The sequence below is a fragment of the Jaculus jaculus genome, chromosome 3, assembly GCF_020740685.1.
Source record: "Jaculus jaculus isolate mJacJac1 chromosome 3, mJacJac1.mat.Y.cur, whole genome shotgun sequence".
Lineage (NCBI taxonomy): Eukaryota > Metazoa > Chordata > Mammalia > Rodentia > Dipodidae > Jaculus > Jaculus jaculus.
The window spans coordinates 59,801,915-59,816,856 of record NC_059104.1 but is presented as its reverse complement, the minus strand read 5'-3'; the positions used below and the strand labels follow the sequence as shown (position 1 = coordinate 59,816,856).

The window sequence follows — 14,942 nt, the reverse complement described above, 5'->3', positions numbered from 1 at the left end:
ATTATCCTAGTATTTTTGAATCTTTCTTTGAGAACTCACTCATGTTTATGCCTCCAGGCTCTATGTGTGTGGGGGGTCAGTAGCCCTGAAAGCTGTGACAAGGACTGTGTTTAAGTGGAAAATAGGAATAAGCTAGCAAGAGAAACTGACTTTACAAATAAGAGAGCAGTTTATTTAGTTTGGAATTTCTTGGCAATTTCAGGGATTTTTCAGTATAGCCCATAATTGTTCATTCCCTGGATACCTATTTCCTGGTAAAGTGCCTGCCATGCCAGCATGAAGACGCAAGTTTGGATCCTCAGCACCCACCTAAATGCTGGATGTCCTCTGCATGCCTCAGAACTGGGGAGGTGGAGACAACACAAGAATCCCTTTGTTTTGTTGGCTAGTCTGGCTGAATCAGTGAGTTCCAAGTTTAGTGAGCATGTCTCAAAAAATATGGAGAAGCAGGGCTGGAGAGATGGCTCAACTGTTAAGGCACTTGCCTGCAAAGCTGAAGGACCCAGGTTCCCTAGTACTTACATGAGCCAGATGTACAAGGTGGCACATGCATCTGAAATCCATTTTCAGAGGATAGAGGCCCTGGTGTGCCCATTCTCTCTATCTGCCTCTTCTCCCCCCTCCCAGATAAAGAAGTAAATAATTTTGAAAAATACAGAGAAGAGAGATTGAGGAAAGCATCTGATGCTAACCTCTGTTCTCCACATGTACTTGTGCCCACACATACGAACGTGTATACACAAATGCATGCACATCTCACATACATGCACAAACAACAAAGCTTTTCCATTCTGGTCTGTGCTGCAGCCATTCAGAGTAGATATGGAGCAGAGACAGCCTCTGAATGGACCAGAAGATGGGGAGACACACAGAGCTTGGCCAGGCAGGGCACTGTTGTTCTATATGCAAAGCTAGCCTCCCTGGGTGGCTGACATAACTTTGTTAGGAGTATTTCTATTTTGGAAAAGAGGGCTGCCTGGGTTAAGGGAGCACCACCTACCTCTCGCCATCACCCATGTCTCTTTCCAAGGAAGAAACTTTTGAATAGGATTCAAACTAAGCATTCCTAAGACTTGCCCTCAAGACTGAAAGGCTTCCTTTCCCCGTGAAAGCCAATCTTGTTTCAAATCAGTCTCTGTGTCTGCATCTGGCTTTCAAGACGATTTTGTGAACTTCATCAACATCACTGACAGACTGGGAGATGCCCAAATCTCAACAGAAATCAATCAACTGTTACAATTTTTTTTAAGGGGGGGAGTTGCTTTGTATCACAAACAGCAGCTCCGATCTGTCATTATGACTGAGAACATGTCACAACAATCTGTTTTTATTCTGTAGGAGAGAACAACATCTTGCTCTCCTCTAGCTACAGCTAATTTAGAAAATTTGCAAGCTGACATGCAACTTGATTAAAATGACCTGGAGCCACTGATTCTTTTAAAATGCAACTCAGTGCTTACAACCCCAGACCTTCCATGGTCCAATTAATCTTCAAAGCTGTGTGTGTGTGTGTGTGTGTGTGTGTGTGTGTGTGTGTGTATGTGTGTAAGGAAAGAAAGGGTACAAATTATAATCCACATAGAGATTTTAAATTATCTTTCTTCCTTTCAGTTCAACTGTTGTCCTGGATTTCCCTCTTAGGCTAGGGGAGAAGAATATCAAGGAGTCATCTCCAGAGGTTAGTGTGGATTTCACAGTCCTCAGCTCCTCACAGGCCACGGATCATGTTGGAGCTGGAGACAATTTTGAAGTTGTGGTTTTGCTCTCATCTCATGCATAGATATATAGATACATAGGCATTTGCTCCAGATTGAATGAACTTCCTAGCTTTGTCAAGTGCTGGCTACACTGAGAGTAATGGTACTTCCTTTTAAGAAAACCAAATAGAGGAGACAAGGCAACAATAATTTGGGTGATTGCAACCCCGGGAACCCTATAGCTCACAGACTGGAAACTGAGGCAGTACTCAGGAGTCAAAAGTGCAGGTTTGGCTTATAAATACACCCTTGTGAACATGTGCCATTCTTAATGGTGTCTACAAATGCATAATCATCAGGGAGGGAGGGAGAGTGCTACTGTAAGAGGTGTTAATGTGGGCTGACATGGGTGCCCATGGCTGTATTGTTCACTAAGACAATGTATAATCATCAGGAGACAATACATAATTACACGTTGAATTGTATGCTGCATGCCGTAAGGGTTGGCGTTCTGGCTCTGAGAGCGCAGAGCTAATACTGGTTGAGATCACGTAAATGCAGAAACTCATTTGTCGGTACTGTACAGTAATGAGAATCATTCCTGAATCCTGTTGCCTTGGCAACCAGCTCTAAAATGATGTCGATAAAGAGCTAGCAACACTTATCAATGAAGCCAGCAGGCCTTGGAAAGAAAGCTGCTGAAAACAAGGCATCTAGCATCAGACCAAACTGGCTTTTAGGGGGATGCACTGTTTAAAGACTGGCAGAGATATGAAATGAAGGACCAGAAATTAAGGTCGTGGCTCTCATTCATAGCACCACCCCCTGTGCTCGCCAGCCACCCTGGCCAAACACATATCCATGGCCAAAGTTGTGGGATATTAATCAGCTCAGGGTAGCTCTTATGCATGGATCATTTTCGTGTGGATGACAGATCATAGGGATGCCAAAAGGGCACCCTAGTGTGTGAGAGACAGCACCCCTGTGTTTAAGACAGAGAACAAGAACAAGAACATATTCAATGATTTTTCTTCTCTCTGGCTTTTGCTTATTTATTTATTTTTTGCAATTCTGTGTTAGGGAGGAGTGAGGCAATTTTTTAAAAAACTATGATCAAAATAAGGCCAAAAGAGGTTAAGCACCTGCTTATGCCAAGTCTTAAAAACAGAGTAGATAATCTAGTTTGCTCTCGCCCCAGTCAGAGAGAAGAATCCCTCAGGCATTCAATGGCCCACCAACCAGCCCACAGAACTGAGCGTGGTCTCATTTTGTACTTAGCACAAGCCTGATAAGGGCTTACTTGGTGGTTGTGGCTTCAAATCCTGACTGAGCTGGACAAAGAAACAAAGCTTATTGTGTGGGAGTGGAGTAGGGAGAGCAGACCCCTGTGTCACCCTAGGCAGAAGCATATGAGGCCTCTCTGCTGCCCACGCTGGTCAGGTGACTCCTCGGTTCTGCAGGGAAGCAAGACTGACAAGTCTCTAGGGCACAATATTTTATCCTGACAATGTCAGTAAGGAGCTTCTGTGACTGTATTTTTGAAAGTTTCTTTTTATATTAGCAGATCTTGTCCAGAGTTTTCTTATTCATTTTAATTATGCTTCTTAAAATTATATAGCATCAAGTACAGGCTGGATGCTCTCATATCAAAACAATAACCAAGCCATCTCCAGATATGGAAACTCTGCAATTGTTTACATAGTGTCAAGTCTGAGACTGAAAGAGTGAAGGGGTGCTAATTTGCATGCTGTTAAAGGCCATCTTTAAAAAAATTTAAGGAAAATATGCGAACATAAATTGTTTTCAGAGACATCTGTTTAACTCTTGGGCTCCTATGTTGAACCAAGCTGGATAAAAAGACTCTTTGTCCTTGTTAATTAGAGTACCAGGTTAGATGGTGCTATTTCCTCCTGCTCTATTCCCTGATAAGCCACTGTTTCCTTCCCTCCCTCCCTCTCTCCCTCTCTTCCTTTCTCCTTATTGGACCAATTTTCAAATATAGCCCTGTGCTGGGTATTTAAGGTTAGACCCTACTCATACGGTGCCCTTTAGGTATACAAAGAAAAACAAAACAAAATGGGGAACAAGGTCAGGGAAGGGCTCAGGGAGCAGCTGACCTTTCTTCTGGGCTCTAAAGGAGGGTAAGAAATTTCCAATCAGAAAAAGGCTTTTGTGGGAGGGGGAGGGTTGTCTAAGCATGATGGTAAAACAAAGACATGTTATAGGTATAGTCATTGAGTGTAGCAGGGATCATTCACTAGAATTTGTACTCTCTCTTTAATACTATAGGATACCTGTACATGCAGGGTGAGCATTCCCATCTGTTTGTGTCTAAGTGGGGATGGGTGATGGGTGCTCATTAATGCTTGAGGTATCACTAATGTGAATCCTAAGCAAAGAAAAACTACAAAGTTGAGTGACCTGGACACTGAATGTGGCCACCTGATGACCAGGGACACTTTCATATTTTTATTGTGGAAGCCATTGAAATTTCTTTGTTATAGTACCTCCCACGATCCAACCAAGCTCACTAACTATAGCTAGGGGGCATCTTAATATATGTCCAGTTAGAAATGACAATGAGAGACTGGAGAGATGGCTCAGTGGGTAATATGCTTGCTATGCAAACACAGTGACCTGAGTGTAAAATGCAAGCTGTGGTGGCACATGCTTGTACTCCCAGAGCTGGGGAGGTAGAGACAGAAAATCCCTGGCGTTCACTAGCTCCTTTAACCAAATCGGTGAACTCTGTACCTGTACACACCTGTACTCACGCACAAATGAACATATATACACTACATATGCAGACACATGCAAAAATTAAAAGGAAAATGAAAAGATTCATAGTCTAATTTGGTAAGCAATGAATTTGGAAATTTTCATAATTGTAGGGTTACAAGCTCCTAATATATTAAAATATTTATAAATCTCTAAGAGAGCTCTAGAGAAGTGTTTTTAAAATGCCTTTGACCATATGACATACCTTTCAGTACTTGTTCTGTAGAAGTCAGCTGGAGGAACCTGGGAACTGGAACTCTGGTAGGCCTGGCACGTTCAGGAAAGGTGGAAGGCCAGATGGGCCATCTCCTCTCAAGCTTTGGCTTCCTAGCTCTTCTCTCAGCCCTCAGATGTCTCAGGCATTGTGCTCTGCTCTTGGCCTTTGTACACTCTGCTCTGCATGGATTGCTCTCTATTTATCTATTCAACCTTTCTTTTTTTTTACTTTCTAAAGTTTAGGTTCTCTGTGAATTGCATCTCTTACAGTTAGAATAACCACCCCCCATCCTTTGCCTTCATCATACCTCACTTCCATCACTGCTTCCACGTACTTTGTTTTACTTTCCAAGGTGAGAAGTGACCCATGTGTCTGTCTTCCTCATGAGAAGCAAGTCTCTTTTTTTTTCTGATTATTTATTTATTTGAGACAGAGAGAGAGAGAGGAAATGTGAGAATGGGTGCACCAGGGCCTTTAGCCACTGCAGATGAACTCTAGATGCATGCACCACTATATGCATCTGGCTTATGTGGGGTCTGGAGAATCGAGCCTGGGTCCTTGGGCTTCACAGGCAAGCACCTTAACCACTAAGCCATCCCTCCAGCCGGAGAAGCAAGTCTCTTTATGGAAGGCACTATACTGGAAATTATGTTATAAACTTTGGATCCAAGCATAATATACTTACAGACACGGTGCCCATGGTGTAAATGTCAACCGAGGGTGGTGGGTGAGGACTTTCATAAGCTTAGCATCCCTGTGCCAGCAACATGCCAATCAGAAATAGCATAATCAGAACTATGAGTGACTTCAGGTTCTTTGCAGTCACTGCCCATCCCAGATCAGCCACCAGTCTGTCTCCGTCCACCATAGATTTGTTTTTCCTGCTTTTGTAATTTACTTGTGAGGAGGCTAGGCAGTATATGTTCTTTTAAGTCTGAGTTTTACAGGTTGTTGACACACCCTTATAAGCTGGCCATGGTTTGTGCTGTGCTGCCTGAGTAAAGATTCATTTTCTTCAGCGGCTGCTGCTGAGTTTTAGGTCGTTTCCAGTTTTGTTTACAAATAGTGCTGTTGTGAACCTTCTAGTTCAAGTCTGTTGAGCTTAGGTCACATGAAGAGATGCTTGGCTTTACTGGATAGTGAGAACAGGTTTCCAGAGTAGTTGTAACAATTCCACTCCTACCAGTGCTATGTTGTCAACTCTTGGCCATTTCTTTCTTTTTTGGGGGATATATATATATATATATATATATATATATATATATATATAGACAACTTCTATACTTATAGACAACAAACCATGGTATTTCCCTCCGCTCCCCTGCTTTCTTTCCCCTTCATAACTCCACTTTCCATCATATCCTCTCCTTTCTCCATTAGTCTCTCTTTTAATTTGTTATCATCTTTTCTCCTGTTGTGAGGGTGTTGTGTAGGTATTGCTAGGCATTGTGAGGTCTTGGATATTGAGGCCAATTTCTGTCCGGACAGCTGTATGTAAGGAGTGGTACCCCCTTCCTTTACATTCTTTCTGCAACCTCTTCCACAATGGACCCTGAGCCTTGGAGGGTGTGAGATGTTTCAGTGCTGGACACTTCTCCATCCCTTCTTCTCAGCACAATGTTACCTTTTGGGTCATCACCATCTGAAAAGAGAAGCTTGTCTAACCAGAAGTGAGATTAGCATTAATATATGAATATGAACATTAAGTGTAGTGCATTCAGGACAATTTGGTGAGAGTAATATATGCATTTATGCACACAAGAGCAGGCTTTATATCCCTAAGGCTCATGACCTCCCCTGCTGTAGGCTTTTGATTAGGTTTTCAGTGCCAGGCATGCATTCCCTCCCATAGAGCAGGCCCTCAGTCCAGTTATAGAGCAGTTGGTTTCTCTGTGAGCAGACATGCCACTATTGCACTCCTTCAGTCATTTGGCCTGTCTGGCCAAATTTGAAGCTTCTAGTGTCCACTGTTTTCACTGCTAATGACTCTATCTCCCATAAGGCTGTAAACAGTGAAGATTTTCCAGCTTTCAGTTGGCTGGGCTACAGGGAGAGGGCTTTCTGCTCAGCATCAGCTTGATTTCTCAGTGACATTGCCACTCAGGCATGTGAAGTCTTCAGCAATAGGGTCTTACTGGGCTGGAGAGATGGCTTAGTGGTTAAGCACTTGCCTGTGAAGCCTAAGGACCTCGGTTCAAGGCTCGGTTCCCCAGGTCCCTCGTTAGCCAGATGCACAAGGGGGCGCACGCATCTGGAGTTCGTTTGCAGTGGCTGGAAGCCCTGGCATGCCCATTCTCTCTCTCTCCCTATATCTGTCTTTCTCTCTGTGTCTGTCACTCTCAAATAGATAAATAAAGAATGAACAAATATTTCTTTAAAAAAATAGGGTGTTACTATCTCTTTCTCATGGAAAACCAAGGGTCTTGGCAATAGCCAATAATATTTTGGAGGAAACAGGGGCCTTCCTGGCCAACAACTCACTGGAAGGTATCCCATCACTGGCACTGAAAATTTTCTAGTAACAATCTATGGATTCTGGTTGTGCCATACTCAAGAAAGCAGATTTTCATGTCTTATTCAGAATATCTTGAGTTTTGATTGACCCTCCCCCCTACCCTTTTTTAAAAAATATAATCTCTTCTCCTGACCTGTAATCTGTTCTTCTACTTACATATATACAATATATATACAACACCATGCCCTATAGTCCTTCCCTCTCCTCCCTCCCTTAAAGTCTTTTTCTAGCTTATTGGCCTCTGCTACTGATTTTTGGTTGTCGCTCACACACAAGTAGCTACATTTGTAGCTAGGATCCACATATGAGAGAGAACATGTGACATTTTGCTTTCTGGGCCTGGGTTAACTCACTTAGTATAATCCTTTCCAGATCCATCCATTTCCCTGAGAATTTCATAATTTTATTTTTCTTTACCATTGAATAGAACTCTATTGTATAGATGTATCACATCTTTACTATTCATTCATCTGTGGATGGACATCTAGGTTGGTTCCATTTCCTACCTATTGTGAATAGAGGAGCAATCAACATGGTTGTGCAAGTATCTCTAAGGTAATGAGAAGAGTCATTAGGATATATGCCCAGGAGTGCTATAGCTGGATCATATGGTAAATCTATTTTTAGCTGTTTCAAGAACCTCCCCAATGCTTTCCACAATGGCTGTATCAGATTACATTCCCACCAACAGTGCAGAAGGGTTCCCCTTTTACCACATCCTCACCAACATTTATTGTCATTTATTTTCATGATGGTAGCCATTCTGACAGGAGAGAGATGGAATCTCAAGGTAGTTTTAATTTGCATTTCCTTGATGGCTAATGATGTAGAACACTTTTTTAGATGTTTATATGCCATCTATATTTCTTCTAATGAGAACTCTTTATTTAGTTCCATAGCCCATTTTTGATTAGGTTGTTTGATTTCTTATTGTTCTGTTTTTTTGAATTCTTTGTATATTCTGGATATTAATCCCCTGTGAGATGTGTAGCTGGCAAAGATTTTCTCCCATTCTGTAGGTTGTTTCTTTGCTCTATTCACAGTGTCCTTTGTTGTACAAAAGCTTTGTAATTTCATGAGATTCCAGTGGTTGATTAGTGGCTTTATTTTGTGAGCAATTGGGGTTATATTCAGAACATCATTACCTATGTCTTGGCCATTTCTTGTATTTTCTTTTGGTTATTCTGGTGGTATATAGTGGTATTGCATTCTAGCTTTAGTTTGCATTTCCCTTATGACTGATGAACATAATTATTATATGTATTGCCCATTTGGATATTATTTTTTATAAAATGTCTAGAGTCCTTTGTGTATTTTTTCTATTATGTTTTCTGTATTTTTCTTATTGTCTTATGGAAGTTTTTTATATATTATGGTATGGACCTATTTTGAAATTTCTCCAAGGTTTGATCAGGTACTGTTGGTTTCCACATTCAATAATGTATTGTTGCACAAAATAGAACAAAATGTAGTTAGCAGACCTTTAGATATAGGTGGGCCTCACCATTTAGGAATGCCTTCCTACCTAATGTCTTTGAGCTCAGTCTCTTCCTGATGAGCAGTTCATGAGCAGGTACTGACTGAAGAGTCTTGACCAACAGTGATTGCTGGGCCAGTTGGTCTAGACCATATAGATATAGAGATATAGCTCCAGTAATAAGGATGGCTTTCATTCACTTACTCAAATATTCACTGAGCACTCCCTAGGTATTCTTATAAGCACTTGTGCAGCATCAGTGAATATAGTGAAATGAAGATACCCTTGTCTTCATGGAGTTCAAATCTTAATGGGGGAGATGAACAATCCAAGATAAACACAATCAGTTATTAAGCCATGTAGTATCCTAGGCAGATGATTAGTGAAGTGTTTATAGGGCAATAGGATGAGGCAATGAGTTTGAGTAGAGATTGAAGGGAGTAAGGGGCGGCCATGAGGATGTGTACAGAACATCACATAGGGAAGGGCCTCTCTAGAGAACCTTGGTGGGAGTGTATCTGCCCTGTATGGGGAGGAACAAGCAGGAAAGGGGGTCACAGAGATGACAGATGGCAGAGCCTAGGAGGCTATATTAAGGGCTTTGATTTGACCTTATGTGAAACGGAGAGTCATTGGAGATTCTAGCAGAGAAGTAACACAATGCTCTTTTACAGTGCTTACAGCTCCAACTGCTGTGTTGCAGGAAGAGCAAAGGGAGCAAGGGTATATGCACAGAGACCCGCTGGTGAAGAGGCAGGGTCTGTAATAAGCCAGAGGACAGACCTGGTAGCAGTGCAGGTGGTGAGAAGTGGTCAGGCTCTGGATGGAGTGGAGGGAATATTGAGTAAGGATGGGAATCTAAGCTGATATGGCTTTCAGAAAAGTTCTGGTTCTGGTTTGAGCACACAAAGACTCCTTCTTGCCATAGGGTGTCCTCTCCCACAAACCTCTGGTGTCTTTTTAGCCCCATACTATGCCATCCTGTAACCCTCACCTTTTCTTTCTTTCCAACCCATTGTTACAGCAAAAACTCTCCTCAGCTTCCCACAGAGCTTTGCTTTGAGCACTGCAAGCTAGTTCTGAAAATTAGAAAAAAAAAAGTCTTTCCTTTGCATTCCCACTAAAGCATTTTTAATTTTCCCCAAGGCCACATGAATGCCACTGACTGATCAAAAATAAAAAAAAAAACTTGCAAAAAAGAAAGCACAATTGATTAATATTTTAAGGTCCTTATTTTGTTCACTTTTTGTTTACATATTTCTTTCTACTTGGAATCAGGGGAACTTACAGTATGAGAGCTGAAAGATAACCAAAAGGTTTTATGACTGAAGGCTGATCATTTAATGAGACATACTGAGACGTGGTCTGGGGGACAATGGTAAACTGAGGTCCAGGGAGGTAGAATATCACACAGGTTGATGTGATTAGTGATAGGACAACAGATTTTCCACTTTTGGGGGAAATGAGCCTTCTGTGACAACCAACCTGAGGTCATGTAGTCTGCTTCTTAGCCTTTTATCTGGGCTTTAGGTTCCTTTTGGTCTCTTTGCTCTCCTCATTTTCTTCCTCTAGATATACTCTGCAGGTGAGGCCACTGGGTTGTAGTTCACCCCGCATTTTATATAGGCACACTACTAGCAAATATGTCCCTGACAGGCTGTCTTTGGGATCTCCATAATAAGCTGAGATTTTGGCAGGGTCATGGAGGGTGCATGCCTTCTGGAAGGGTAGCTGTCTTTGTCTGCCTCCCTACCAGTGCTATGGCAGCCTTCTTTCAGCTTGCCCAGGGAAGACTGCTTTGCTGGCCTACTTCTTTGCACCCAGAGCACAAGCCTGGGTCAGGGTTATTTACAGACTTCTCTCAGCCAGTCTTGAGCTTTTACAATAGGAGAGGTGTTTTCCTTAGCTTTCATGGGGCTTGAATTAACTAAAACACATGCAGAACAGCTGGTTAGTGGCATAAAAAAGCTGCACTGGAAGATTGGGCTACCACTGCATAATTTTTGGCCACTCCTGGTGTGGGAATCTAACCTCAGACCCTGTTAAACTGAGTTTGCTCTTTGTGTTCTTGGAAAGAAGGTACTTCATAATACTTGCAAATGAAAGTCATGCTGTTAAAATACACCCATTCACAGTGCTACACTGCATATCAGGATGGGTGAGTGAGCAGATGGGGGCACTAAGGCTCAGAGAAGCAAAGGGAAGTCATAGTATAAGGTCACAAGCAGTGAGCTCCAGAGCCGAGGCTCTTGTTCAAGGCTATCATAACCCTACATCCCGTCTTTTCCCCATTCTCTGGTGCTCAGGGATCTGCTTGTGTCTCTCTATAAGGTACCATGTCCAGTGAATCTCGGCTTCTGAACCAGTTACTGTCCACTTAGCTGGGGTCTTGGTTACCAGCTTGGCCCTCCCTAGCTGCTGCCCGTGGTCTTCAGAAGCTCCCTATTTGGGGGTTTTACCTTTTTCTGGGCTCTGGTTGTCATTATTGGAACTTCTATGTCCAGGCTTACAGACACTTGACTAATGACAGAGTTCTTTGAGGCTCCTTTTTAATATTTTTATGTCCTCTTATTTTTTATTTGTGTGTATATATGTATGTGTGTGGTGTGCACGTGTGTGTCTGTGTGGGTGCATGTTTATATGTGTGTGGTGTGCATGCATGTATATGCATGTTTATATGTGTGGGTACATGTGTGTGTAGGTGCATGTGGAGGCTAGTGGTCGACATTGGGTATCTTCCTAAATTGCTCCTCCCCTTATTTAAAAAAACGCACACATTTAATTAATTTATTTATTTGAGAGAGGCAGATAGAAAGAGAATGGGTATACTAGGATCTCCAGCCATTGCAAACAAACCCTAGATACATGCACCTTCTTGTGCATCTGGCTTTACATGGGTACTGGGGAATTAAATGACAGTCCTTTGGCTTTGCCAGCAAGCATCTTAACTGCTAAGCAATCTTTCCAGCCCTTCACATTATTTTTTCATGCACGATCTCACAGTGAACCTAGAGCTCAACAATTCAATTCAACCAGACTAGTCTTCCTCTTCCAAGGATCCTTTTGTTTCTACTTCCCCAACACTGGGATTACAAGTGCACCACCATGTCCAACATTTTACCTGGGTTCTGGGAAATCCAAACTCATTTTACTCACTGAGCCATATTCCCAACTTTTATTTTGGTTCTTTGCTTTTGTGGAACATGACAGCTAGTTGAATGGAGAAAGTGGGAGGCTAAAAGTTTAGTTGGTGGTCCTGGCTGAGAGTAGTGGGTGTATGACCTTGGGCACATTCCTACACTTGGGTGTGATTTCCTCCATCTATAAAACAGGAGGTTTGACTGCTCCTCAACATAGTACTACAAGTATTAGCCCAAGCAATAAGACAGGAGAAAGAAATAAAAGGGATTAAAATTGGAAAGGAAGAAGTCAATTTAGCCCTATTTGCAGATGACATGATCCTATATAAAAAGTGACCTGAAAGTCTCCATCTCAAAACTTCTAAAGGTGATAAATTCCTTCAGCAAAGTGGCAGGATATAAAATTAATGCACAAAAATCAGTGGCTTTTCTATATGCAAAGGACAAATATACAGAGAAAGAAATCAGTGAAGCTGTCCCATTTTCTATAGCAACAAAAAAATTAAGTACTTTGGAAGAACACTAACCAAAAATGTGAAAGACCTCCCATGCTCCTAGATAGGAGTTAATATTGTGAAAATGACAATTTTACCAAAAGCAATATACAAATTCAAGACAATACCAATAAAAATACCAGCATCATTCTTCACAGAGTTTGAAAAAAATGATTTCAAAATTCATATGGAATGGCAGAGGCCTCAGATATCCAAATATATCCTCAACAAAAACAAACAAACAGACAAACACATACCTCTGGCTTATCTCCATACCCAATCTAAAGCTATATTACAAAGCCATAGTGACAAAAATAGCCTGGTAGTGGAATAAGGACAGAAACAGAGACCAGTGGAATAAAATTGAAGATTCAGACCTTAGGTTAAGTAACTAAAGCTGCTTGATCTTTGACAAAAGTGCTAATAATGTAGACTGGGGAAAAGATAGCATTTTTAACAAATGGTGATGGACAAATTGGATATCATACATAAAAAAAATAAAATTAGGGCTGGAGAGATGGCTTAGCAGTTAAGCGCTTGCCTGTGAAGCCTAAGGACCCTGGTTTGAGGCTCGGTTCCCCAGGTCCCAAGTTAGCCAGAGGCACAAGGGGGCGCATGCGTCTGGCGTTCGTTTGCACAGGCTGGAAGCCCTGGCGTGCCTATTCTCTCTCTCCCCCTCTACCTGTCTTTCTCTCTGTGTCTGTTGCTCTCAAATAAATAAATAAATAAATAAATAAATTAAAAAAAAATTAGACCCACTCATTTCACCATGTACAAAAATTAAGTCCAGTTGGATTAAATACCTCAATATAAGACCACTGACAGAAGCCTAATATCTAGAATCTATAAAGAACTCAAAAAACTAAACAATAAAAAATCAAACCACCCACTCCAAAAGTGGGGCAGAGAACTAAATTGAGAGTTATTAGAGAAAGAATTACAAATGGCTAACATACACTTAAGAAAATGTTCAGCTGGGCATGGTGGCTCACACCTTTAATCCCTGCACTTGGAAGGCAAAGATAGGAGGATCACTGTGAGTTCAAAGCCACCCTGAGACTACAGAGTGAATTCTGTTAGCTTGGGCTACGGCGAGATTCTACCTCAAAAAAAGAAAATGTTCAACATGATTAACCATTAGGGAAATGCAAATTAAAACAACTATGAGAGTACACTTTACCCTAGTAGGGATAGCAAACATTAAAAAATCAAATGAAAACAAATGTTGGTGAGGATATGGAGAAATAGGAACACTTAAATTCCCCATTTAAGCTAGTAAATTTAAGCTGGTAAAACCACTATGGAAATCAATATAGAGACTCCTGAAAAGGATGAATGTAGAATTGCCAACAGACCCTGTTATTCCCTTACTGGGCATTTACCCTAAAAGCTCCACATCTCAGTTTAGAGATATTTGTTCAACCATGCTTATAGCTGCTCAATTCATAATAGCTAATAACTGGAATCAACCCAGGTACCCATCGTTAGATGAATGGATAACCAAGATGTGATATGTCTACACACAGGAATTCTACTCAGCAGTAAGAAAAAATGACACGAGGAAGTTTGTAAAGAAATGTTCTAACTTGGAACAGGTCATTCTAAGTGAACTCATACAATCACAGAAAAACAATCATCACATAGTCTCACTCATCTGTGGTTCCTAACCTGGATCAGCCCAAGTTGATGACATACCTGAATGGCATCTTGAGGCTTGGACAATAGGGAGGCTCGGGCTTGGGGGAAGAGGAATGGTAGGGAAGGAACACAACTGAACCAAAATTGAACTGTTACCATAGAATACTATATCCTGGAAGTTAGACTAAAAGGTGGAACCCTCAAGAAAACTTTAGGGGAGCACATGAATCAAAGGGCCCTGGAGAGGGTGAGATGAAACCTAACCTTAAATTTTTCCTATTTATCTCTCTTCTCTGTCTTTTTCTTTTTCTTTTTTTTCCCCTTGGTGCTGGCCTATGACTCCCTGTACTAGGATGTGGTTTACATCCACAATGAGAACTACTAGATCTCCAAAACCAAACAAGACAGATTTCTGTCAGAGCACTTGATTATCTACCAGAGGTTAATAGTAATACCCTACTGCTGAAGACACCATACACTGTCAGCATGGACCATGGAGAGACCTGGATGGAATCCAGAAAAGACCTAGTCCCCAGAAAATTAGCCCATCTTGTGCTGGAAGGTGCTACATGAGCTACCAGGAGAAACTGGCCAACATCTGTCCAAGCAACTCAACGTCTAATTGACTCAGAAGCAAACAACCTGATGTGATGCTCACACAAGTGCAATAGTGGCACACAGCCATGGGTAACCAACTTCTCTTGGATTGGCTAACAGATCTTCTCAGTAGAAAGGAAATCATATCTAGAACTGAGAAACAAGACATAATCATATCCAGATAATGATTCTGCTTTCCATTGTCAAGTGCTGTGGTAGTTTGAAAATATGGCCCCCAATATATTCAGTGTTTTATTAGTTTGTAGTTTTCATCTACAGCCCTGGCTGGAGGATGTGTCACTGGATGGATCTTAAGGTGTGGTGGTAGGTTTGAGATTTCAATCTAAAGATATGCAAAGTGTGCATAGCTGGAGTTCCTGAAGTGTGCT

At 41.6% G+C, this 14,942-nt stretch overlaps 1 pseudogene; it reads right to left on the bottom strand.

Moving 5' to 3' along the window:
* Positions 1–2,128: 2,128 nt before the first annotated feature.
* Positions 2,129–14,942, bottom strand: part of LOC123459417 — a 41,133-nt pseudogene continuing 28,319 nt past the window's right edge.